At 44.8% G+C, this 24,732-nt stretch overlaps 1 pseudogene; it reads right to left on the bottom strand.

The window, feature by feature from the left end:
- Positions 1-7,224: 7,224 nt before the first annotated feature.
- On the bottom strand, positions 7,225-8,004 carry LOC138753108 (NADP-dependent malic enzyme-like; annotated as a pseudogene).
- Positions 8,005-24,732: the final 16,728 nt, after the last annotated feature.

The following is a 24,732-nucleotide window of genomic DNA, read 5'->3' as shown; positions in this document are numbered from 1 at the left end:
GTGCAAGGGTTCCGTGGAAGAAACTTGTAAAAACTGTTTTAATTTAATTTAAATTTAAATTACTTTTTACTTTTTACCTGTGTTTCCAAACACTTGCCTTGATACTAACAAAACAAAATGGTGTCTTGAGGTCTGACGTCAGCAGTGCAGATGTCAGCGCCGACATCAGGCCTCAAGACACCATTTTCAACCAATGAAACTCAGATTTCTTTTGGTGTGAGGCTGGCCACATTTAAAAAATTTGAACTGCCTTCCCCCCCCCCCCCCACGCTCACTCACTTACTCATTCCCTAAGCAGAGTGTGAGGGACAGTGGAGGCACCCTGGGCCAGGGTGGGGATCGAGGGGTGGTGGAGGCACCCTGGGCCACAGAGGGAAGCTAGTGCTGTGGAGGTAGCCTGGGCCAGAGTCGGGAGCAAGGGGCAGCGGAGGTGGCCTGGGCCATGGCGGAGTGCGAGGGACAGTGGAAGCAGCCTGAGCCATGGTGAGGAGTTGAGGGGCAGCAGGGATGGGGAGTTAGTGTGGTGGAGGTAACCTGGGCCATGGAGGGGAGCTAGCCTGGGCTGTGGCGGGAAGCAAGAGGTGGCGGAGAGTGAGGGGCTGTGGAAGCAGCTTGAGCCATGGCGGGGAGCGAGGGGCGGTAGGGAACTAGTGTGGCAGAGGTGGCCTGGGCTATGGCAGGGAGTGAAGTGAGGCAGAGGTTGCCTGAGCCACGGTGGGGAATGAGGGGTGGTGGAGGCGGCATTGGCTGTGGTGGAGAACAAGGGGTAGAGGAGGCAACCTGGGCCGTGGCAAGGAGCGAGGGACAGTGGAAGCGGCCTGAGCTGCGACAGGAAGCGAGGGGCAGCAGCAAGGAGCTAGTGTGGTAGAGACGGCCTGGGCCGTGGCAAGTATTGAGGTGCAGTGGAGGTGGCCTGGGCCGAGGCAGGGCAGAAAGGCTAGCCAGGACTGTGGCAGGGAGCAAGGGTCGCCGGGGTTAGCCTGGGCCCATGGTGTGGCAAGGTCAGGGGGGGCCTTACTAAAGCTCAGCCTATGGCACGTGTGAAAGTTAATCTGCTTCTGGTAAGTTTATTTACTTTTTTATATTCTTGTATATGCTTTATATTTATTTATTTATATGCTTGTGTATATACCAGGTCTTTTTAACTATAAATGACAATTTGGTTTCCATAATTTCCAAGTGCTCCCCAAAAGGGTTCCATGAGTTAAAAAGATTGGGAAGCCCTGTGCTAGTTGTTCCATAAAATTGAGGAAGAACATTTGCACCAAATGTAGCCTCATTTGGGCTATTTATTTAATTAAATATAATTTTCTGTTTTCATAATCATTGATACAAGTATTTGGATTCAATTTTTCCAATTCTATGGCACCATTTAGAGTTTTCAGAACCTCTTATCCAATCCCCTGACAGCAGATCTGTAATTGACAAGACAAACAACTTTGGTTACAATCTAAATAAACTGAATCAACTTGGCAAACACATATTTTTCAATTGAATTCAATTTTCTTCGTTTTATCGGTGAATACTGCCAATCTATTGACAACACAACACTATTTGAAGAACATATTTTTTCAGTTAACATTTTCTTAAACAGGCACATATTCAATACTCATTTGAGATGTATGGTTAGAAAATGAATATTCCACATTCAACATAACGTGAGAAACTAACCATTAATTCTTTTGTAAAGTAAACCCCAGTAAATGATGCAAAATTAAGGTTATTGACCCACAATCAATTATATATCTCTATTGCCTTCCAACGGCTAGTTTACTTTTACATGACCTGTTTCAAGGAGATTCTCAGTAGAATCCCTTTAATTTGCTCTTCACTGCTTTTCAACCAGGACATTAGCTTCCTCATTGTCTAATGGAGCATCATCCAGTTTTATGTTTTATCAACTGCTGAATTAATTTTCATCTTTTCCTCCACTCCCAGCTCAAGTCACGGTCTCCATCACCCTGACAATCAGGAATTTCAGTGCCCCATTTTTCTTCGCCCTGCAGTCTGGGTGCTGGGGTGGACCTGGTTCCATAAATCAAATCATTACTTGTGAATGGTCATGTTAAGACCTGTATGCAGAATTCAGCACCATTAACAAAGTATTGTGCAAAAATTGTGTTGAATAAAGAGTAGGAAGGAGTGTGTGAGTTAGTTCACATTTCTACTTTTCTCAATTAACAATAAAAGCAAAATGAAAATCCCACTTTTTAGTTGCAGAAATATTTGGATTACAGAGAGAAATAAAAAGGGTATGGAGTATGTATTTATTGGGTGGTATGCAAAACCTCATGCTGCTCAGGGTGGCCCAGGAGCTGTACTGTGGAGCAGTATTGCTAACCACAAAGTCTGAGTTTGGACTCCAGCCTAAATTCACATTTGTGCTGAATGGAAAGTTTTAGCCCAATCTATTGGATAAAACCCAGGGTTTCTGCCAATTGCCACATCTCCCAGGAGAGGAACACACACTGGCATGATTCATCCCATCCTATAGAAGCACGAATCCTACTGCTTAATTATTAACCACCATTTACAAGGATGATGGAAAGCTCAGAACCCAGATGGTTCAGTCCAACTTGCATTGCAACATAATTCCCAGACAACTGGGAAAGAATCAGTTTTATTTAAAATATTATTATCAAATGTGTGCAGTAAAATCAATTAATCACACTGTTAAACCCAAAATGATGATTAGTATCTTGAACATGATTCCAAAATCAGTTTGGATTGTTCAAATTATTTGCATAAATTCAAACCTCTGGATAATAATTTTTAAAATTTAAAATTTAAAATCGCTTGTGAGCGATAAATGGCAGGCATGTTCATAAGATGAGGCACTTAAACATTCTTCATCTGATGCTGGGTTGCAACTAGTTCCAAAGCAAATAGGTTTGAATCAGCTCAGTGTAAATAGTCTGATTAAAATCCCTGTTGGTTTCCTGTTCTTCCTGCATGCCAGTTCTTATGGGTAACTTGATAATGTCCAGCATAACTCCAAATAGAAGGTAAAGAGAAGTATAAGCTTTGGAGAGATAGAATGCAGCCTTACTTAAACAGATCGCTGTGTTCCTGGGGTAACAGTCATCAACCAGCAATGCTTTAGTGGTAAGATTTGTTTAGTTTTCAGAGGGCAGAAAGGACTATTGACACTGATCTTGCAGAACAGAGAGAAATCTTAATCTCTTTATTCAGCTGGAGATGAGGGTAAATTTCATCTTCCAGCTCGCATATTATGCCTGAAGTCAGTTGCTAGGCTTTCTTTCAGATTAATTTCTATGTGCCTCCATCATCTGAATGAGTGAATTTTGGAACCTGGATTGTTTTTAACAGACACACAGAATCATTCTTTCTCTCTCAAGGGACCTGGCAACCTCGGTGGGAGCAGAAAGGTTATGAATTTGACAAAATCAGCGACACTGCAAAACTGTGATCATTAGTAGCAAAATATCAGCTGTGAAAATTATAGCTTTGATATGTTAGCTGGTTAAAATTTATAAATGTGTCAGGAAAATATAACAGATTTGTACTTTGGGCTCTCGACATTTCTTAAAAGAAGAAAATAATCCTCCAAGTTAACTAACAATGTACATTTTGATTTCTCTGTAACCATGCAATAGCAATGGTTCCATAATTTATTAATCCTCAGTGAAATGAAACTATCTTTGACATTTTCAAATTACAATGTTTTTGGTTCGTCCTCTGTACTTAGTGGTATAATTTTGACACTTATGCGAAACACAGTAAACTTCCGGTAAGATCTTTGTTGCATTATAGAGAAAAAACTAATCTTGCTAATGCTAGGCATTTTTATGTTTATTAAGCACCAAAAACACGATCACCTTTAGTGATTCATAAGTCCCCATTATTCCTTTAAATGATTCTTGAAAACAGTGGACTGTGTTCTCCAGGATTCCAAGATGGTAGAAAACATGAGCTCATGTAATTTAAAGAGAGTAAATATGGCCATTGCTTTCCACAGGCATTTAATGCAGGAATAGTAGACTGATTAAGCCCATTTTGCTTTGAATCTACTGGAGACACATACTCACCCTAAACTTAAAGTTTATATATCCATGCAAACTATTTACACCACAAACTTTCAAACTGGCCCCCTAAACTCACATTCTACCTTAAGCAATCCCTAGGCCATAAGTGCAATGTGATTAGTAAGGCATTGCTTAAGGTGGTATGGGAATGGAAAGGGAAGGTTGAGAACCAATACTCTGGACCCAATTGTTACTGAGATATTTTGCTTGAGAAAAATTGTCATTGGCTCATTTCCTTTGGAGTTATGAAACCATGCACATAATGAGTCAATTAGGTACAATTAAAACAGTAGTTCTCAAACCTTTTCTTTCCACTCACATACCACCTTAAGCAATTCGTTACTAATCACAGAGCAGTGATGGCATAGGAATTGCTTAAGGTGGTATGTGAGCTGGGGGGGGGGGGAGTGGGGGAGTTTGAAAGCCACTGCACTACACCTTTAACTTTACCATTAAATGTGTTTTTGCTTTGTAGCAAACCTAAGCTTGCTTGAGTTATATCTTGTTTGAGTTAAATCTTGTCAAGGACAAACCTATATAAAGGGCTTAGGAAATGTCTCTCTTTTGGTGATATATTTTCTCTTAGCATTTCAGGGTGCATTCTGGAAGGGGACAATTCTATTAAGATTTCACCAAATGACAGCTGCATTGCTTCTGGGAAGATTCAGTCCATTCGCCACTGATCTTTCTCAGTTCAACGCTATGTGAGAAACCTATGCTGTGCACAATTGGTGCCTGTGTTATTAATGACAAGTTGAAAGAAATGAAACAGTTGCCGATGTCAGCTACAAGATGTTTTGCTTTGGAGTTTATGGAATCAACGGTTTTGCCATTACTGTCAATTACCTGTTGGCATGAGGCCCACTTTGAAATGCTTTCATCCTGTGCAAAGATAATGAATTGCAGTTATGATACACTGGACAACAAAGATTCTGCTTCCTGAACAGTCTTGGGCATATTTTATGGATTTTGGGCTGCTGATTGCAAAAATCACCTGAAGATTTTCCTATCACATACTATTGTTTGACATAACCTACTTGTGTGATTTCCTGTCATATTTTAAGTCAACTTCAAGCATACAAAACCATGAAGTGCAACATGTCATTGAAAATTCACTGTCTGCATTTGCACTTTGACCTCTTCCCTGCTGATCTTGGTGCAATCATTGATAAATAGGGTGAAAGGTTTCACCAGGATATTGAGAGCATGGAAAAGAGGTATTTAAACATGCTAAATTCAACAACAGTTAATTTAATGTTTCTCCAACTTCTTGCATGATACAGCAAATCTAAAATTATTTCTGTATTCAGCTTGAAATACTCCCCATTTTTTTAGGACGCAAACCTTCTGAAAAAAATTGTTCTGTAGTGATGTTTGTAATTATTTTTTAAAATGTAGACATACAGCACAGTAACAGGCTCTTTCACCCCATGAGCCTGTGCCGTCCAATTACACCCGAATGACTTATGCCCCCAACATGTTTTGAAGAGTGGGAGGAAACTGAAGCCCCCAAGGAAAACCCACACAGACGTAGAACATACAAACTCCTTACAGACAGTGCATGATTCAAACCCTGGTCCTGATCACTGGTGCTGTAACAGCGTTGCGCTAACCACTACTCTAAACAGGCTGCCAACCTTGGTTGCTTCTTACTTCATTAGAGGATGAAATGTATTGTTGGATAAAAAGGTATGTGAGACAAAATTTGGGAATTTTTCATGAAGAATATCTATTCTTCAGCTAATTTGCAGGTCAAACAAACCAAATGAAAATACAATCAATGAATTCACAGAAGACTGATTTCATAAAGTGACTATTGGAGTGCCGTGTTCCCTTCTGCACGTAGGTATATACCCAAGGTTCTCACTCTGACTATGGTAAAAAATAGTTATCAAAGCAAGTAATGTTTATACCTATGTGACCTTTCAAGCAGCCAGTGAAATGTCATCCTGGGTATCACAAATTTATCAGATGACTCACTATATTTTCCTTCACAAGAAAATTTACTACATTTAACATTTGCTTCCAGTTGGCTGCCCTTAACTTCACTAACCCACACTCACTCTGATCTTTCTTCCTGTGGCCTTCTGCTCTGATACAATAGGCCCAACATAAGCTTGAGAAACAACACCTCTTCTTCCATCAGAGCAAGGAGTCAATACTGAATTCTCCGTTTTGAGGTCATTCACTCTTTCTCCCTGACAACATTTACGTGCTAGAATTTTGGCTCAACCTTTCCTGTTATTTGTCTATTCTGGTCTGTTGGATATGATGCATGGCCTTGTCGTTAACAACAGAAATCTCATATTAACTGTCCCTTACCTGCCACAAAAGATCAATCAATCTCACTCCAGCAGAGAAACTCCTTTATTCCACTCATCTTGCTCACCAGCCCAGCTCCACTACTACCAAAACTCAGTTGTTTCTTTCTTTCCTACTTTTGAAGAAGGGTCCTGGACCTGAAACCTTAACTGTTTCTCTTTCTGACAATGCTGCCTAAGTGTTTCCTGCATATTTTGTTCTGATTTAAAACTTGCTTTGTAGGTTACAAGATACTTAAGGATATCCCAAGGTCCAAAAAGACAAGAGATCTTTTGTGGGTGAGCAAAAAGTTTCATTCATCTTAACAAAGCAAGATAGAGCCGCAGAGTATAATTAGGTTGCTAGGTTTCCTCCAACATCAGCTGCACCTCAGAATGTATTCTGGAACTATGCCCCCAACTTCTACCACACACACATTTTGAAGAGAAAAAGATGGCTGAAGGGACAGATATTAGCAATGAGAGTAGTACAGTGGTTACATGCCATCTCAAAGCTCGAGTGATGGACTTTGATTGTGACCTCATGTATTGTCTATATGAAGTTTGTAGATTTTCCTGTAATTGTGTGGATTTCACCCAGTTAACCTCCTGAATCCCAAAGACAATATAGGTTGGTAGGTTATTTGGTTGCTGTCTATTATCCTTGGCATCTGTGAAAGGCAGGAAATATGGGAAGAATTAATGGGAATGTGAAAGGAAAGCAACAGTTGATGAGTGCAGATGGTTGCTTTAAGGATGGAATGGTCCTGGTGAGCTGAAGGGCTGTATGATTCTGTCATTATTAAACAGAATTCCAAAAGCAAAGATCACATTTTCTAAAAATTGGCTTGTTTCAAGGAAGATCAGGGAAAACACTTCTAAGGCACTGTACAAGAATCAGGGTGATCAGGGAAAATATAGGCGTTGTTACCCTGGCCTGGATGTAACACTTTCCCACATGGCATTGTAACTGGATTAAAGGGACTTCCGCTTGCAAATATTGCTTGGCCCTCAGTCAGTCAGTAACATTGTTCAGCAGTGCATTTTGCTTTGCTGGTTGGATTGCTCAAAGCAAATATAATTGGATGCTTATTGAAGCTTGCCATGTCTTTGATGATTTACTCAGTAAATGCACCCCCAATTGCAGAAGCTCCTATAATTGCAGTAGGTTTGAAATCCCGAACCACATCAGCCAAGTTTCTCACTTCGGGATGTGGGTGAGCAAACTGCAACTTCTGCTCAGTTAAGTTGGCACACCCCTGAACAATGAGGCCTTTGGAGTCAACCATCCAGATTCTCGAAAGAGCCTGTTGTCGTCTTATCCCTTCTTTCTCCATGGCCAGCACAGTAAGTTCTGCTATTCCTAGGGCAGCCTCCCCAGCTCCTTGGAACAGAAACTTGTGATCTGACAGCTTGTTCTTGGTGATGCACAGAGTTGCCAGCAAGCCTGCTGCTGCCATTGCAGCCGTCTCCTGGATATAATCGTTGAATGTGCAGTATTTGTTGCGGTACTTGTTTAGAAGTCGAAATGCATGGGTGTTACCAAAATCCTCGAACTGAATGAGACAGCTTTGACCATGCCTCTCAGTCACAGCCTCCATGAACTCTTCAACAAGATGTAAAGGGTACCACAATTGAGGAGTAGCAATTGAGATCATGTTAAGGGGTTACTTTGCTATATCAATAGATCCAAAGGGTCTCAGCTAAATGCTCCTTTGCAAATAATCTGATGAGTGGTAATTTGCCCTATATTCTTCTCAAAAGATTAATTCTGGCAATTCTAGGGGCAGAGGCCCCATTTACTTTGGAGCATAAAATGAAACTTTGTGGATTAGAGGACTCCTTGGACATGATTACAGAGGACATCAATGGTCAATATGCCAATAAAACAGTCTCACTTCCCTAGTGGTCACTTGACCACTTGAAAGTACAAACTTCCACAAAAGGTGTTCCACATAAGATGGCTGCAGACTTTAGATGCAGTTAAATCTAGTTTGATGAATTTACTTGTCATCTCAGAGAATAATTAAATAGCAGCAATGGCCTGTGAACTAATGAGTTGTGGATTTAAGACATGATTGCTAAATGTCTCCTCTTTTAGTACATTAATCCTTACTTACTTCATTCCTCAGCACTGAAAATGTACCTAAATTAAAGTTTTGTCCTTTTCTCTGAAGAGACAAAAAGGAGCCTTGACGACTGACAGCTCAAATTCTACAGTAAGCAATTATCTAATCACAGTTGTCTGAGGATCTGTAGAAGAATTCACAGCAGACAGAATTAATGTTTGTTGCAAATAAAATTGTGGAGCAGGTGCATATTGAAGATGATCAAGTTTCAGAAATATTTTTAAATAGAACTGCACCTTGAAATATTGAATGGAGGAAGATATTTAACACGTTAAGTATATTTTAATTGTTAGATTAAAATGGTTTTTGCTATGGTGGGATATCATGTTAATTGTTATTTGAATGATCCTTGGGGTCAGAGCTGGCCTTTAAATTTTGACAAATTACCTTATTGCTTAGCTGATAGTTGATGAATTTAATTTATCTCAAAACGATGTCAGATGAAGCCAATTCGTCATCACCAGTCTCTCCTGTTCCCATCAATTTCCCAATAAATTAAGCAAATCCCACTGTTATTTGGCTTGGGGAAATTCTTAAAGTGAATGTCAGATTGATCTCACTCCTTAGATCACACATGTCAAACTCTGGCCCGCGGGCCAAATTTGGCCCGCGATATAATTATATTTGGCCCGCAAGATCATATTAAATATATATTAGAGTTGGCCCGCTGGCCGCCGCGCCAGTATAGCGCATGCACACTGAAGGTGAAAATGAAGACGCCGGAGGTGTGGAGGGATCTCAGAGTCCCGAATCCCGGGGATCGGAGCACCGCACTCAGCCCACCCGGCTCCCGGACACACAGATGCGGCTGGAGTTGGGGACCATCCTCGCTGGGTCTGCGCTTCAGCGGTGACGCCGGACCGAGCGTCTCGTTGGCGATGCCTTCCCCCTCGCTCCATGCGCGGCGGACCCTGCCTCCCACTCCTTTTGATGGAGACGAGCCTGGCGCCGTGAGATCGCAGTTTAATCCCTCTCCAACCATGGGAGGGGGGTGAGAGCAACGCGCTCTTCTCAGACAATTCCTCCACCGTCCCGGACGCCGGCGTTTCAACGGGGAGTTCGGGTGCCTTCGTCAGGCAACTGACCTGTTGGTCCAAGACAAGGAGAGAGCTTACAAACTCCACACAGACAGCACCTGAACTCGGGTGAATGTGGAGCTGCGACCTCACATTCCACATCAGGACTTTGGCCTGCAAGATCATATTAAATATATATTAGAGTTGGCCCGCTGGCCGCCGCGCCAGTATAGCGCATGCACACTGAAGGTGAAAATGAAGATGCCGGAGGTGTGGAGGGATCTCAGAGTCCCGAATCCCGGGTATCGGAGCACCGCACTCAGCCCACCCGGCTCCCGGACACACAGATGCGGCTGGAGTTGGGGACCATCCTCGCTGGGTCTGCGCATCAGCGGTGACGCCGGACAGAGCGTCTCGTTGGCGATGCCTTCCCCCTCGCTCCGTGCACGGCGGACCCTGCCTCCCACTCCTTTTGATGGAGACGAGCCTGGTGCCGTGAGATCGCAGTTTAATCCCTCTCCAACCATGGGAGGGGGGTGAGAGAAACGCGCTCTTCTCAGCCAATTCCTCCACCGCCCCGGACGCCGGCGTTTCAACGGGGGGTTCGGGTGCCTTCGTCAGGCAACTGACCTGTTGGTCCAAGACAAGGAGAGAGCTTACAAACTCCACACAGACAGCACCTGAACTCGGGTGAATGTGCAGCTGCGACCTCACATTCCACATCAGGACTTTGGCCTGCAAGATCATATTAAATATATATTAGAGTTGGCCCGCTGGCCGCCGCGCCAGTATAGCGCATGCACACTGAAGGTGAAAATGAAGACGCCGGAGGTGTGGAGGGATCTCAGAGTCCCGAATCCCGGGGATCGGAGCACCGCACTCAGCCCACCCGGCTCCCGGACACACAGATGCGGCTGGAGTTGGGGACCATCCTCGCTGGGTCTGCGCTTCAGCGGTGACGCCGGACCGAGCGTCTCGTTGGCGATGCCTTCCCCCTCGCTCCGTGCGCGGCGGACCCTGCCTCCCACTCCTTTTGATGGAGACGAGCCTGGCGCCGTGAGATCGCAGTTTAATCCCTCTCCAACCATGGGAGGGGGGTGAGAGCAACGCGCTCTTCTCAGCCAATTCCTCCACCGCCCCGGACGCCGGCGTTTCAACGGGGGGTTCGTGTGTCTTCGTCAGGCAACTGACCTGTTGGTCCAAGACAAGGAGAGAGCTTACAAACTCCACACAGACAGCACCTGAACTCGGGTGAATGTGGAGCTGCGACCTCACATTCCACATCAGGACTTTGGCCTGCAAGATCATATTAAATATATATTAGAGTTGGCCCGCTGGCCGCCGCGCCAGTATAGCGCATGCACACTGAAGGTGAAAATGAAGACGCCGGAGGTGTGGAGGGATCTCAGAGTCCCGAATCCCGGGGATCGGAGCACCGCACTCAGCCCACCCGGCTCCCGGACACACAGATGCGGCTGGAGTTGGGGACCATCCTCGCTGGGTCTGCGCTTCAGCGGTGACGCCGGACCGAGCGTCTCGTTGGCGATGCCTTCCCCCTCGCTCCGTGCGCGGCGGACCCTGCCTCCCACTCCTTTTGATGGAGACGAGCCTGGTGCCGTGAGATCGCAGTTTAATCCCTCTCCAACCATGGGAGGGGGGTGAGAGCAACGCGCTCTTCTCAGCCAATTCCTCCACCGCCCCGGACGCCGGCGTTTCAACGGGGGGTTCGTGTGTCTTCGTCAGGCAACTGACCTGTTGGTCCAAGACAAGGAGAGAGCTTACAAACTCCACACAGACAGCACCTGAACTCGGGTGAATGTGGAGCTGCGACCTCACATTCCACATCAGGACTTTGGCCTGCAAGATCATATTAAATATATATTAGAGTTGGCCCGCTGGCCGCCGCGCCAGTATAGCGCATGCACACTGAAGGTGAAAATGAAGACGCCGGAGGTGTGGAGGGATCTCAGAGTCCCGAATCCCGGGGATCGGAGCACCGCACTCAGCCCACCCGGCTCCCGGACACACAGATGCGGCTGGAGTTGGGGACCATCCTCGCTGGGTCTGCGCATCAGCGGTGACGCCGGACCGAGCGTCTCGTTGGCGATGCCTTCCCCCTCGCTCCGTGCACGGCGGACCATGCCTCCCACTCCTTTTGATGGAGACGAGCCTGGCGCCGTGAGATCGCAGTTTAATCCCTCTCCAACCATGGGAGGGGGGTGAGAGCAACGCGCTCTTCTCAGCCAATTCCTCCACCGCCCCGGACGCCGGCGTTTCAACGGGGGGTTCGGGTGCCTTCGTCAGGCAACTGACCTGTTGGTCCAAGACAAGGAGAGAGCTTACAAACTCCACACAGACAGCACCTGAACTCGGGTGAATGTGCAGCTGCGACCTCACATTCCACATCAGGACTTTGGCCTGCAAGATCATATTAAATATATATTAGAGGTGGCCCGCTGGCCGCCGCACCAGTATAGCGCATGCACAGTAATACAACAAATCCCAGAATGCATTGGTGTCAGCCTGCTAATCGCCCCCACCTCCTCTGTTTACGTTGCAGGGTCTCACCGTGGACTCTGGTTTTGGGGCCTGGCCGGTGTCAGGGGAAGCCAAGGCCGCTTCCCAGCGCCCGGAACTGGAGGCCTCGGGCCTGACCTCGCCAGGACCGTTGCCCACTCATTCTCCCTGCCGCAGGCCGATCCGCGACTCACGGTGATGGGGCCGCTGATCCACCAAGATGCCGCCCTGCAGCGAGAGCTGATGCCCCCCTGCAGCGAGAGCTGATGCCCCCGCACTGTCATTGTCCAACCCGATCGCCTGAAAACCCCGCCCTCCCGCACACAGGCCTGAGTAAGGATTATGAACTTTAATCTCAGGATAAAACGATCTTCCAATAGTTTCATGTCACAGTGATCAATATATTCCTGGTTAAAAATGGTCCTGCACCTGGATACAAGCTCATTCGGCATAAAACTTGAAAAGTGTGTAAATCAAAGGATATCTGTACCAATGGAAAAAGGGCATGGCAAATAACCCTGCTAGAGTTCATGCCCACAATCAGTCACCCATTTGATTGTTTCAGGAATCATGTTATTCTCCCACATTCTCAATAGCCCTCAGATTTTACTATTCGACAGCACACTAGCAACATTTGACAAATCCTCTATAGAGAAATATTATTTATTGAATATTTTATTTCTCATTTGTTAATGCTTCTGGAAAGAGTTTATCCAAAACTATTATTAAACATTTATTTTAATAAGAAAAAGTTTAACATTACATGTGTTGAAAGAAGAGAAAACATGCAGATGTTGTTGAAAATTTTCAATAAATATTTAGTTCGGCCCTCGACTTAGTCCAAGTTTTTAATTTTGGCCCTCCGTGAATTTGAGTTTGACACCCCTGCCTTAGATCAATCCAAGTCAAGTCTGTTGTCAAGTAAAACCCAATGAAACAACGTTCTCCGGTCCTCAGTGCAAAACATGCAGACTCACAACCAGACATAACACATAATCAGACAATTGATACTTATGCAGAACAAGTATTTCATTTGTACAAATAAATAGATAATTTTATTTTGTACAAATGAGAGTCTCGGATGGTTAGTGTGAGCCGTTCCTTTGGTCCTTCAGCATTCTCACTGCCCGTGGGAAGAAGTTGTTCCTCAACCTAGTGGTGCAGGCTCTGATACTTCTTAAGCTGCATTAACATTTGCACAACTGAGTTAACCATCTTACACATTTTCTTTTAACATATGTTCACTGACAATTTTTCTATTTTTTCATCCGAAAACATTATAAAACAGTACAGAACAATTTGGGCATTTAAGCCTACTCCACATCAATCTAACATTTCTTACTCTCCATTTTTCTTGCATCCATGTGCCTATCCCCATTGTACGAACCTCCAACATCACTCTCCATGAAAAAAGACGTACCTCTGACATTTTCCCTAAATGTTCTTCCACTCATCCTAAATAGATTCCTTCATTGCCACCCTAGGAAAAGCTGCTGGCTGCCCACTCAAACTATGTTTCTCATAATCTTATCCACAATTATTTTCATGAAAATGTTTTTAACAATGTTTTAATTGCTGTTCTTACCTGTGGCATGTTTTTTACTTAAAATGGTGCACAGAGAAATTTCATGGAAGCTATAACACACTAGCTACAAACGTATCCACGATTAGTTATACCCCAAAAAATTTTTGAAGATCTGTATTAAATATGGAATAATCCTGCTTAAGTGTGAAGCTTCCAAAACTCTGCTGCCTGCCAAACTCACAACATTCTGAATACTACTCACTCTGTTTTGCTAAGGAACTACTTTATGCATTTTAAAATTTTCACCTTTGTTGTCAAGTCCTTCTGTAGTCTGTAACTTCTCATGTCTACAGTTGGCATCAGCGTCAGAATATCTATCTTCCTCCAATTCTAGCTACTTGATATTCTTCATATTAAACTTCTTTATCTTTCCTCCCTAGGCAATTCATGGTGAGGAGGATGAGGTGCTTCCACTCACCGGTTTGAGACTTTCTTGAATGATCAATGAAACCAATGTAGGAACCACAGACTCTGTCACAGAGGGGTAAGGAGTTACCTGTTGGGTAGACAAATCATTACATTGTGATAAGCTGTAGTCCTTCTACCATCATATAGAACTTTTACTTGATACATGGACTTCAAGGTTCTTCAAATCATTCTTCTCCACTTTGAGCAGTTGTAAGGAGTCGATGGGGGCATTGAATGATTGTATTGCTTTGTAATCTCTTTCCATGAAAGAGTAGGGAATTATGTTGGACAGTGTATTTGGTAGCTTTATGTTGGATGCTGCAAAATTGACAATCCTGGCTTTACTCTGCAGCTGACCGCTACAAAGAAACACGTACACACAGTGGTTAAGCTCGCTATTTTATTGGGGCTGGAAAGGCTGCTTTTATACTGTTCAAGTTCCCGCCGTTTTTTTGCTGATTGACTGATCCATATGAATAACAATAGAGGGCGGGAACATCCATGCATATGAATGCCCTTCTTCCCCAACCTGTTTCGGCTGAGTTAGCTTGGCAGTTTGACCAATGCCATTTTAGGGCTGTTGGTCTGATGCTGCCCCAGCTTCTACCCCTGCCGGTTTGCTGTCCTGGGAGTCACTTTAACGATCTCTGTCCACGTGATGTGCCGGCCCGAACTCTGCAATTCCTGGCTGCCACATGATCCAGCCCCCCCCCCCCCACCCAGAACCAGCGTTACAGTCTATAGTGTCCATAGGTATAGTCCCCAAAGTCTTTTGTTGTCTGCCTCTGTGTCGAGGTGTTGGTGTCTCCACAGGTTCTGCTGGGTCTTTGTGAGCAGGCTTGAGTCTATCAAAGTGAAAACTTTGGTTTACTACCGATGTCCAGCTCGAAGATGGCTCTGTTATTCTGGATGACTTGAAAGGGACCTTTGTATAGCTTTTGCAGTGGTGAACGTTGGGGTCCTCTGTGTACAAACACGTACTCACAGTCCTTGAGTTCTTTGGGGATGTTGGACTTGGCTTGCCCATGTCTGGAGGGTGGGATCGGAGCCAGGTTACCAACCTTTTCGCGCAGCCTGTCCAGGAAGGTGGTTGTCTCCTCCTGCTGTCCACTGACCTGTGGAACGAAATCCCCAGGAACCGTGAGTGGGACTCCGTAGGCAAGTTCAGCGGAAGATGCATGGAGGTCTTCTTTTAGCACTGTTCAGATGCCCAGTAGTGCCCATGGTAGCTCATCCACCCAGTTGGGGCCCTTGAGTCTGGTCATGAGGGCGATCTTGCGTTGCCTATGGAAACACTCCACCATGCTGTTGGCTTGTGGGTGGTATGCTATCGTATGGTGTAGCTGAGCACCCCATGGGTTGGAATGTCAGTCCACAAACTGGAGGTGAACTGTGCACCTTGGTCAGAAATGATGTGCTATGGCAGTCCGAATCTTGCAAACCAGGATGAGAGGAGTCCTTTGGCACAGGACCTGGTGGATGTGTTGGCCAGGGGGATTGCTTCTGGCCACCGGATGAAGCAGTCAACCACTGTGAACAGGTAGCAGGAACCCAGAGAGACTGGCAAGGGTCCCACTATGTCCATGTGAATGTGGTCAAACCTGCATTCTTTTGGCTTGAAATGCTGTGGGGGGACCTTGATGAGTCGCTGCACTTTGGCTGTTTGGCACTGCGTACATGCCTTGGCCCAACCCCAGTCTTGTTTTTGCAATCCATGCCACACGTACTTGCTGGACCAAAGTCCTGATGGATGAGTGTGCCAGCCCGTGGATGGAGTCAAAAACTCGTCGCTTCCATGAGGTTGGGACAATAGGTTGAACCTGCCCGATGGCCATGTTGGACAGGAGGATGGTAGTATCTGTGCTGACTGGAATGTCCTGAACCTGAAGGCCTGTGATAGTGGTCCTGTGTTGTGGGATCTCGTCATCCTGCTGCTGTGCCTCTGCCAGTGCTATGAAGTCCAGACCGTTGACCAGGGAGTGGATGCTGTGTCTTGACAAGGCATCCACGACCACATTGTCTTTGCCCGAGATGTGCTTGACGTTGGTGGTGTACTCCGAGATGTAAGACCAGTGTCTCTGTTGGCGGGCTGACCAGGGATCGGAAATTTTTGTCAGGGCGAAAGTCAGTGGTTTGTGGTCTGTGAAAGCCCTTCCCTCCAGAAAATATCGGAAGTGGCAGATGGCTAAGTACAGCGCCAGCAGCTCTCTATCGAAAGCACTGTACTTTAGTTCAGGGGGCTGCAGATGTTTGCTGAAGAAAGCTAGTGGGTACCAACTTCCTTCTATCTGCTGCTCCAGGACTCCACCAATCGCTGTTCCTGAGGCATCAACTGTAAGGGCTGTGGGTGCATCTGGTCTGGGGTGGGTCAGGAGTGCAGCTTTGGCCAGGGATTCTTTGGCTTCCACAAATGCACATACAGATTTATCATCCCAGATCAGGTCCTTCTCCTTGCTGGACATCAGTATGAACGACATCACTTGGGCAGTTGCTGAGATAAATGTGATAAAAGTTTATCATCCCCATGAACTCCTGCAGACCTTTGGTTGTACTGGGCTTCAGGAAGCTGCCGATGGCCTATACCTTGTCGGGCAGTGGTGTGGCCCTGTCCTTTGTAATCCTGTGGCCCAGGAAGTCGATGATGTTCAGGCCAAACTGGCATTTGGCCAGGTTGATGGTGAGGCCGAACTCCTGCAGATGACTACAGAGATTTCGGAGGTGCTGAAGGTGTTCCTGTCGGGTTCTACTTGCCACGAGGAAATCGTCGAGGTAGATGAAAGTGCCATCCAGGTCTTGGCCCACTGCATCCATTAGTCACTGGAATGTCTGTGCCACATTTTTGAGCCCGAATGGCATCCTGAGGAACTTGAACAGCCCAAATGGAGTGATGATGGCGATGGCCGTTTTAGGGATGTCATCAGGATGCACCATGATCTGGTGATATCCTCGCACGAGGTCCACGTTTGAGAATATTGTTGCCCCGTGCAGGTTTGCCGCAAATTCCTGGTTGTGTGACATGGGGTAACAGTCCACTAGGAGGCTGTGGGCTCACAGGAAATCCACTCTGATGAATGTTTGTTCCACTGTGGCCAGCGTGAACTCCCACGAGAAGTGACTGCCCCCGAACTGCAGCTCGGTTCTACGAGTACCATAGGTCCATATACTGCTGTTGTTGGCAGCCCTCAATGTTGGTCCCGCTAGCCTGTGCCTAGTGTCCAACCCTGTCGGGGGTATCACACTAACCTCTGCTCCTGTATCCACCAGGAAGCATCTGCCGGACAGGCGGTCCCAGACCTAGAGGAGGCTCTCTTGATGGCCAGCAGTCGTGGCCATCAGCGGTGGCCGGCCTTGTCATTTCCCTGGAACTCACAGAGGACTGGCATCGGCGGGCCTTGGTACCCCATCTCTGGTGGTAGAAGCACCATCTGTCGCTGGACTCACTCCTGCCTCTTGTCTGCTGTTCCTTGCTTGGGACTGCTCTGGTCTGATTGCGGGACTTCTTTACGAGTCCCATCGTAGCTGAGCACTTGTGTTTCTGTTTCCACAGAATGTCTGCCCATGCTGCGACTTTCCGGGGGTCAGTGAAGTCCACATCCGCCAAGAGCAGTTGGATGTCTTCAGGCATCTGTTCCAGGAACACCTGCTCGAACATGATGCCGAACTGCTCCTCTCCAAGGAGGGCCAGCATCTCATTTATGAGTGTCGACGGGGATCTGTCTCCAAGCCCATCCAGGTGGAGCAAACGTGGTACTCGCTCTTGCCGTGGGTGTCTGAATGTCTCAGTTAATAGCTCTTTGAAGGCAGTGTAAGTGCCTTCCGATGGTGGCCTGTGGATAAAGTTGGCCATTCTGTCTGCTGTTTGCGGATCCAGAGTGCTCACCACGTGGTAGTACTAGTTGGTCTCTGTTGTGATGCCCCAAATCTGGAACTGAGCCTTCGCCTGGTCGACCCACACACCGGGTTGAACTGTCCAGAAGGTTGGGAGCTTCAGGCCAACTGCGCTGACTGCTGCTTCGTTCTCCATCGCTAGGTTTAGATTGCTTCTAAACTGTCAGGGTCACCAATTGTAGCTGACCACTACAAAGAAACACATACACACAGTGGTTAAAGTCGCTACTTTATTAGGGCTGGAAAGGCTGTTTTTATACTGTTCAAGTTCCGACCTCTTTTGCTAATTGACTGAGTCAGGCATATTAATTAAAATAGTGGGTGGGACCAACCATGCATATGAATGCCCTTCTTCCCCACCCTGTTTCGGCTGAGTTAGCAGGGCAGCTTGACCAACACCATTTTAGGGCTGTTGGTCTGATGCTGCCCCAGCTTCTACTCCCGCTGGTTCGTTGTCCTGGGAGTCGCTTTAGCAATTTCTGTCCGCATCTGCTGCTGCATGATGTTCCGGCCCGATCCCTGCAATTGCGGGCCGTCATAAGTCTCTTTTCTATGACCCCTTCCTTCTTTTGGACATACCTTAAAATTATTTGATCAAGCTTTTTGTAATCAGTCCTATTGTGCCTGCATGTTGCCCAGTATTATATAAATGTATGTTATTGTTATTAAGCAATTGCCAGAAGAAATAACCCAGCAATCAGAAGACAAATAGCACAAGATCCCTTTGAACAACGCTGCCTCGTTGCACTGGAACTCCTCTTCAGTTGTATGAGTTTGCGCAAGGGTGCCGATTGGATCAATGTAGCTTGTAAATGGAAGCATTAGGGTCAAATAAAGATCAGTATCCACCTACTGTGCAGACAGACAAACCTGCTGCCATATGTGGGATCATATATACTTCCCCTCAGGGAGGGTAATGTGCTGCAATAGCCAATATTTTGATTATGTAAGAGAATTCACACAGCCATGAACTAAGTTCTGAATTATTCAATGTTGTCACATAGCCCTTCAATAGAGCTAAAAGAAGTGCTTTCATGTTTCTCATTTAAACTTTAAAATCCAATAATTTAACTTGGTTAGGATCATTATGGTTAGTTTTCCGTGCTCATAGCTTGAACTTTAAATTACCACAAATAAATGAGAAGTGATTCACTTGGTTATTACACTGTTCTTATATGACCCTGCAGCATCACAATGCAATTTTAAATGAATCTCTACAATGGGAGCAAACATCTGCTGTAACACTGGGACAAAGGACTTTCTGACATTCAATTGACAAAGTGCCTAAATCATTTCTCAGTCATATTGGAATCCATCAAAACCTTCAATGTTGCTTTTGTATATCATCTGAGAAAGGTTACTTCTAGAGAAGATGATATCCTTCTCATGAGTAGTTATTTATTTGTTCCAACTTCTTGCTCCACAAACCCTTATACAGGATCGACAACACCTCTTAATTAGTTTGAAAGATGCAGCAGCGCCTACACTTCCTCAAGAGGTTGAGGAGGACAAGGCTACCAGCTACCCTCGTGACTATATTTCACAGGAGCACAATTGACAGAGTCCTGTCTGGCTGCATCATAGTGTGGTCAATGCAGAGGATCATTAAAATGACCAGCAGGATCACTGGGGTCTCCCTTTCCTCTATTATTTAGGAAATAGCTTCTTCCCATAGGCTGTGAGATTGACGAACGGTATCCTTTAACTTCAGATCTCTTATAAATGAAACAAGTAAATGATCCTGAAATGCTTATACATATTTATTTTATATTGTATTTTTATGTATATATGTGATTATTATGCGCTGTGTATTATGTATGCATGTGTATGGACTGTGATATAGAGAAACGTTGTTTTGTCTTGTTGAATATGTACAGTCAAATGACAATAAACTTAAACTTGATGTTTGTGAACTGAAATTGATACAATGGACCAATCATCTTTAAAATTCCATGTTTTCTTTTATTTTAAATTCCAAGTATTGTGCTGAGAGTTCCAAAATAAGAGGACACAGGATTAGTTGTTGTCCGACATATACAGAAACAATGTTATGAATTTTATTACTGGACACTTGTTCTCTAACAAGTGCCAAAGGTAAAGAATTTAACCTCCATTCCAGATCACCCCAACAAAGAGAAAAAGAAAATGGTTACAATGACATTTACAGGAGGACTAGCGTCAAGTTTGAGTGGTACTAACATTCCTGCTATTAAATCCAAAGGTCTGGTTGAGGCAGCTGCTGTGCGCAGAGGTCGGAACACCAGTTCTAATACCTGCATGATGTACTTCTGTTGATGGGTGGTCCCCATTCAATTTGAAGCCACTTAAGGTCCTCGGGTAATACCTGTCTTGAAGTCGAAGACCATCTGCAAAGCCAACTCAGCATGAGAATTGAGTGAGGAGCAGAAAACAATGGATAATCAACATGCAGGATTATAGTTCTTGAGTTACACAAGGAACCATACAAACTCTTTCCACATGACTTGCCATAGTCTTAAAAGATGACTCATACTTCATTCATATGTTGTTTTTAATAATGATCCCAAAATACTTTGTCAGATCCGCAGACTATGTATGACCAGCATATCTTTTAGTAATGATATGTTGAGCATGCCTGTGGTTCTTTGTCTATGCTTACATAAATAATGGTACTTTATTAGTTCACTATTACTGCAGGATTTAGAAAATGATTGGATGTTTAATCTGGTTTTTTTTAAACTAGACATTAAAAAATCCCATGCTAATTCAGCATTCTTTGAAAGAAAGCAAGGCAAACTTTCCCCTGATCCATTTTTATTCTTCAACCAAATTCTTTAAGACAATATTAATGCATATTGCTCTTTGCTGTTTTATTGAGCTGATTGTTAATGTCATTATGTTTGGCCAAGGCTTAACAGTGCAGATATGCTAAAAGGTTTTTTTAAAATCAGCTCTAAAAATATTTAATTTCAATTTTTCTTCAAAATATAAATTTCTACCTACACATATTATTTTTAAAAAATCATTTGGTATGTGAGCATTTGTTGGGAAAGTGATGGTATCCAATATGTTGATGTATCAATATTTCTGGTACATCTGTAGTGTATACAATCTGATTGATTGTGTTAAGGTTACAAAAAACTTTGACCTCATCAAAAACACTTCAATATTCACTCTATATTCATGGACCAATGTAATAGGAAATCAGAAACAATAGTCTGAAGCTAAACACAAGTAAAATACAAAAATCTGAAGACACCGTGGTTGAAGTAAAAACTCAGTGGGTCAAACAGGGTCCTTTGTATAGCAAAGGTAAAAATACATAATTGATGTTTTGGGCTTGAGCCCTTCATCAAGGTTTGGAAAAATGTCGGCAGATATCCAAATACAAAAGTGGGAAGGGGAGGCCTGGTCACAAAGGCAGGAGGTAATCGATGGAGAAGGGAGGGAGGGGAGGAGGGATGGCTGGGTGAATGGAGAGGGAAGGGGAGGAGGAGCTGGAAGATGGCAAAGACTGGGAGATCACTTCGCTGAGTACCTTTGCTCCATCTGCACCAGTGACAGAGATCTCCCAGTCACCATCCATTTCAGTTCTGTGTCCATGGCCTTATGTACTCTTCCACCAAGACCACCTGTAAATTGAAGGAACAACACCTGATTTTCCATCTGGGCACTCTCCACCTAGACTGCATTAACATTGACTTTTCTGACTTTAGCTAACCTGCTCTCCTCTCTCCCCCTTCCCTCCCTTCTTCCCTTCCCCCTTCCAGCTCTCCTCCCCTCCTTCCCTCTCTATTCACCCAGCCATCCCTCCTCCCCTTGCTTGCTGCTGTTCTTTCTCTCCCTTCTCCACCTATTACCTCCTACCTTTGCGACCATGCCTTCTTCCTACATCTTTTATTTGAACGCCTGCTGACATTTTCTCATACCTTGATGAAGGGAACAAGCCTGAAACATCGGTTATGTATTTTTATCTTTGTTATATAAAGGACACTGTTTGACCTGCTGAGTTTCTCCAATATTGTGTTTTTACTGAAGCTAACTGCTATATGTACTTAGCAGGTCAAACAGCATCAGAGGGAAGAAAAGAGTGGTTGATGTTTTGGGGAAACATCAAGAATGGAAATGCAGTGAAGGAGACCAGTGTAAAGAGGACAAGGTGGGAGGAGCAGGACAAATGGATCAGGGAAAGGTGAAGCAGTACGGACAGAGGCAGAGGATTAACAGATGTCAGATAAAGGGAGAGAAGGCAAGAAACAGAAAGGGGTCAGGTGGAGGAAGATGAGTCTCACAGGCTGGAGTGGTTGATTAGAAGATAATGGTTGCCAGCATTGTTCCCTCTAAGCTTTTGCAACCAGCACACAAAGAAAATTAATGAGCGCACAAAAGATCAGTTATCTAAAATAATGAAGTAATTAATAATTATACTTATTGGAAATAATCTCTTAGCTTACCATTTCTGTTAACTAGTTAGTTGATGAAACAAGTAGTTAATCATACTTGTATTATATTAAAACATGCCAATATAGTTTTATTAGTCATGAGATATAGGTTGTGCCAAAATTGTCTTGAAACAATTTCAAGTTTACATTTGCACAAGCATTCAGTGTGTGCATACTCTTGTCACAGGAAAAAAAATTGCACATCAAAATTTTTGCGCACACTCACTACTAAGGGAATATTGGCTGCCAGTACTGGAATCTGATAAGAAGATGAGTTGGTGATACAAGAGGAGACCAGATAGAATGAAAGAGGAGGGAGAATGAGAATGGGTGGGTGGTTTATGTGGGATATGTGAGAAAGGGTTGCAAAAAGGGAAAAGAGCTGAAAGGGTATTGAGAAAGTGAGATAGGACTCATGACCTGAAATTAGAAAATTCTGTATTGATACAATTAGGCTGCAGTTTACCCAGGTGGAATATGAGGTGTTGCTCCTTTAGTTTACATTGGGTCTCACTCTGGCAGTAGAGAAGGCCCAGGACAGACAGATCAATTTGGAAGTGGGAAAAGAAGTTGAAATGGCATGCAACTGGAAGTTCATGATGGCCATTGGAAACAGAATGTAGATGCTCTGTGAGACAGCCCCAAGTCTGGGTTTGGTCTCGCCAAGGTAAAGGAGATGAAATCAGGAGAACCAAATGCAGAAGGTGAGGTTAGAGGAAGTAAATGCAAACCTTTACCTCATGTGGAAGGGTTGTTTAGGTCACTGGATGGTGGTGAGGGAGGAGATGTAAGAGTAAGTGTTCCTCCCTGTGGTTGCAAGGCAAAGTACTGGGGTTACAGAGGGGTTGGGTGGGGAGGGATGAGTGGACAAAGAAGTCATGGAGAGAGCAATCCCTATGGAAGGTGAGATGGGTGGGGAGGGGTAGATGTGTCTGGGGGTGGGGTCTAGTTTCAGCTGGTGGAAATGAGAAAGGATGATGTGCTAATTGAGGAGGCTGGTGGGTAGAAGGTGAGGACCAGTGCAGCCCTATCCACGTTCTGTCAGATGGGAGGGGGTTAAAATTAGAATTCTGAAAAATGAATGAATGTGGGAGATGGCTTCTATTGACCACAGTAGAGGGGAAGCCAAGTTATTGAAAAAAAACAGGGTCATTTCTGATGTCCAGGAACTCATCATGCAAATAGATGCAAAGGAGGTGGAGAAACTGAGAGAATGGGGGCGTAGTGGAGAGCAAGGAAGGGTCTCAAAGCTTGCAGCAGGATCTGGGCAAGCTGCTAAAATGGGCAGTAAAATGCCAGATGGAATTTAATGTGGACAAGTGTGAGGTGTTGCCCTTTGACAAACTAGGGTAGGACTTACATGGTAAATATTAGGGAACTGCAGAGAGCAGCAGAATGGAGGAAGCTGGGAATGGAGGTATTATTTCTTGAAAGTTGTGTCACAGGTAGATAGGATCATAAAGGGAGCTTTTGGCACATCGGCATTCAAGTCAAAGTACTAAGTACAAGTGTTGGGCTGTTGCATTGAAGTTGTGTAAGACATTGGTGAGGCCAAATTTGGAGTATTGTGTGCAGGTTTGGTCACTTGCCTACGAGTAAGATATCAATAAGATTGTCTCTGATTGGGTAATACCAGGGTGACCATGGAAAAAATAAGGTTATCTGGCCAATGAGTGAATGAGAGCAGTTAGAAAGTGAGAACATAGACAAAAGGTTGTGGATGAAATCAAGATGGGCATGTTGTCCACTCCCAGTGAATTTTTGCTTTTGTCTTCCTGCTCGGTATTTTGCACTCTTTATTTTATCTATGTTCTTGCTCTCTAACTGAGCAATGCAGGACATCTGCAGTAATTGGACCACCCGGAAGATCTGTGTGCATCTAACATTTCAAAGTTCAAGATTGTCATGTTCACAAATATATGATTTTTTTTCTTTTATTTGCCCTCAAAGGCACACAGAGGTGTCACAACTCCAGTGCCTATGTCAAGAAGAGAAAGTAGAAGAGTTCCCTTATAGACAGTGTCCAGAGATCCCACCTCCTCCTCCGATGTTGCTGCCTCTTGCACTCCCATGATCACAGCTATGTGGCATCCCGTCTGTTCCAGAGGTGAACTTGAGCACCAGGCATCCAAATTGCCCTCCTTGGTCCGTAGTTCCAAACCCCAGATACAATTAGGAAGCTGTCATTGCCCAAGACTCTTTTGGAGCACCTACTCCCTATAACCTGGTTCCCACGAGCCAGTCTCCACCAGCCTGCAGGTTGGTGCGAGTCCTTCAGCTGCTGAGCCCGGCGCTGGACCACTGCTGTAGGGTCCTCTCCCAGGCTTTTCTTTCTCAGTGAGGGAGGGTGGGTGCACTCCCCTGTGGACAGAAATTGTTTGATCATTTTCTGGTTTTCACTTTAGTAGTTACTTCCCCTCAT

Source organism: Narcine bancroftii, chromosome 2 (assembly GCF_036971445.1).
Source record: "Narcine bancroftii isolate sNarBan1 chromosome 2, sNarBan1.hap1, whole genome shotgun sequence".
Classification (NCBI taxonomy): Eukaryota; Metazoa; Chordata; class Chondrichthyes; order Torpediniformes; family Narcinidae; genus Narcine; species Narcine bancroftii.
This window is presented reverse-complemented; position numbering and strand designations above follow the sequence as displayed.